The sequence below is a fragment of the Schistocerca nitens genome, chromosome 1 (genome assembly GCF_023898315.1).
Source record: "Schistocerca nitens isolate TAMUIC-IGC-003100 chromosome 1, iqSchNite1.1, whole genome shotgun sequence".
NCBI lineage: Eukaryota > Metazoa > Arthropoda > Insecta > Orthoptera > Acrididae > Schistocerca > Schistocerca nitens.
Window position 1 is genome coordinate 615,364,625 of NC_064614.1, and position 3,256 is coordinate 615,367,880.

Here is a 3,256-nt window from a genome sequence, read left to right on the forward strand (position 1 = left end):
TATCAGTTAAGTAAGCTACAAGACAGAAATAACATTAACGACTGGTGACATGAGTAAACAATGTCATGTTTTCAATTCCACGACGGTTGTGTTATCTAGCAAATTTTCATTTAAATACTCGCCCCACATGTTCCAAAATCAATTCAGTCAGTCTCAAGACGACACACAACTTAATACACAAATATGGCAATATCAAGAAATAGATGGAATGAGATTTTCACTCTGCAGCGGAGTGTGCGCTGATATGAAACTTCCTGGCAGATTAAAACTGTGTGCCCGACCGAGACTCGAACTCGGGACCTTTGCCTTTCGCGGGCAAGTGCTCTACCAACTGAGCTACCGAAGCACGACTCACGCCCGGTACTCACAGCTTTACTTCCGCCAGTACCCTACAAACTTTACAGAAGCTCTCCTGCGAACCTTGCAGAACTAGCACTCCTGAAAGAAAGGATATTGCGGAGACATGGCTTAGCCACAGCCTGGGGGATGTTTCCAGAATGAGATTTTCACTCTGCAGCGGAGTGTGCGCTGATATGAAACTTCCTGGCAGATTAAAACTGTGTGCCCGACCGAGACTCGAACTCGGGACCTTTGCCTTTCGCGGGCAAGTGCTCTACCAACTGAGCTACCGAAGCACGACTCACGCCCGGTACTCACAGCTTTACTTCCGCCAGTACCTTACAAACTTTACAGAAGCTCTCCTGCGAACCTTGCAGAACTAGCACTCCTGAAAGAAAGAATATTGCGGAGACATGGCTTAGCCAAGGCCTGGGGGATGTTTCCAGAATGAGATTTTCACTCTGCAGCGGAGTGTGCGCTGATATGAAACTTCCTGGCAGATTAAAACTGTGTGCCCGACCGAGACTCGAACTCGGGACCTTTGCCTTTCGGGGGCAAGTGCTCTACCATCTGAGCTACCGAAGCACGACTCACGCCCGGTCCTCACAGCTTTACTTCTGCCAGTATCTCGTCTCCTACCTTCCAAACTTTACAGAAGCTCTCCTGCGAAGGTAGGAGACGAGATACTGGCAGAAGTAAAGCTGTGAGGACCGGGCGTGAGTCGTGCTTCGGTAGCTCAGATGGTAGAGCACTTGCCCGCGAAAGGCAAAGGTCCCGAGTTCGAGTCTCGGTCGGGCACACAGTTTTAATCTGCCAGGAAGTTTCATATCAGCGCACACTCCGCTGCAGAGTGAAAATCTCATTCTGGAAACATCCCCCAGGCTGTGGCTAAGCCATGTCTCCGCAATATCCTTTCTTTCAGGAGTGGTAGTTCTGCAAGGTTCGCAGGAGAGCTTCTGTAAAGTTTGGAAGGTAGGAGACGAGGTACTGGCGGAAGTAAAGCTGTGAGTAACGGGCGTGAGTCGTGCTTCGGTAGCTCAGTTGGTAGAGCACTTGCCCGCGAAAGGCAAAGGTCCCGAGTTCGAGTCTCGGTCGGGCGCACAGTTTTAATCTGCCAGGAAGTTTCAAGAAATAGATGGGTTTATCCCAAGCAATATTGGTAGAATTAAGAAATTTGCAGTTTAAACGCACGAATTTTCACAAAATCTAATGTAATAATAATTTGGACAGAACTTCCATAAAATGATCGATGATAGTGGATACCGTGCCATACACTATGAAACAAATTATGAATTATTCACAGTAGACACCTGGCATATGATGATATTCTCTGTAGTATTTCAAATCACACAATGTTGGCTACAAGTATCAACCACATAATAAAGTAATGATCATTAAACATAATAAAAGTATATGAAATTTTCGGCCTTAGCCAGGTGACGAGAACCACACCAATGCAGTTTCCTGTTACACTCGAGTGCTAGGCCCAACAAACAACAGCTGGTCACGGAGAACCACGCTAAGCAAGCGAGCATTCCGTCCTCCCCACATGCTCGCAAACAGCCATCTCGTCGCAGTCCTTAATCGGCAGGCACCAGTTGACTCCCCGCCGCTTCCGTCCTGTCGCCCTATCCCGACCGAGCCGTCCTCCACAAAACTGTTGCTTCGCGCACCAGCGGCAACAGCGCTCAGCGATCACGCCCCCTATCGCTGCGGCGAAAACAAGTGAAATAATCTCGCGGGTAAACCGTGACACGGCTCAGTATCGTCATATTATAACATTATATTACATAATATTGTACTAAAAAAATTTGTACTGAAGGACCACAAAAATATTCGTATAAACTGTATCTTCTTTTACTGTATTTCTTGTATTGTAATTGCAGTGCAAGTATATCTTTTGTGATTGTACTATAGTTTACACATGCTTGGTAATTTGTTCTTTGGCCTAGGATCTCTGACTTCAGCTTGTAGCTTCTTTGATCAAGTCATTTATGTCAGCCTACTGGGTCTTGTTGTGCCAGAGTAATGCTACTGTGCACTTACTGCTCTTACACGTTTTCATGGATGTTGTCAGTTTTGTTTTCTGCCTGGATAAGCCTGTCTTATGGTGTTAAATATCAATTTTCTTACATTTCCAAGCCAGCATTGATGTCTACGTTCCTGGTTAAATAGCATATGTACCGTGTGATGACGCAATAGATACTTTTCGTAAGTACACATAATTATTTCCAGCTAATATTTCTCATAAAATGTCATTTTTTTTGAGGTTTATAGTTTCTCAATTCGTTTCCATTTTGTGCAAGCACTGTGAAGGTGGTCCACGATCGAAACGGGTAGTGAATGAATTTATTGTGAGATAGCATATTGTGTACTATGTATTTTTCCGAGTGTATCGATGCTGTTGACAGTTGCATGAAAACATTTTTGCAATTGAACCCGGAATCCTGCGATCTAGATAATCAGGGCTGTCCTTACGGGGACAACTGATTGGATAAATGTAACAGTACAGGAGAATCTCATTGTGAGCAGTGTCAAGTAGTAAGTTGTCCTGGCGTTTCATGTTTAAAGTCCCACTCGACAGAATATTTCGTACAGGCATCACTGAACGTGTGAGTATATTGTTCAGCTGTTGCTTTATCTCCCACTGAGGATGCTAATTCGTAGGAAGTACGGTGGGAAGACGATTACTCGGAATTAGCTCCCGTGAAGCCTCCTCAAATTCTGACACCAAGTACATCGCTCTTCCATTATGAATATTGCGCTAATCTATACGAACTTCATTGGAGAACACGTTGCCTCAACATTATACATGGTGTTCGTTTTAACTGAAGAACTGAAATGTCTCGAAAACTACACGTCGGATCAAAAAAGAGTTATAGTTCCAATTTGTTTGTCTCGGATGGGGACATTCAAC

General features: G+C 44.7%; 1 non-coding gene across 1 annotated transcript; it reads left to right on the forward strand.

Moving 5' to 3' along the window:
• Positions 1-1,365: 1,365 nt before the first annotated feature.
• On the forward strand, positions 1,366-1,440 carry Trnas-cga (transfer RNA serine (anticodon CGA)). Its single transcript has one exon. It is a non-coding gene; the product is annotated as a tRNA-Ser (tRNA).
• Positions 1,441-3,256: the final 1,816 nt, after the last annotated feature.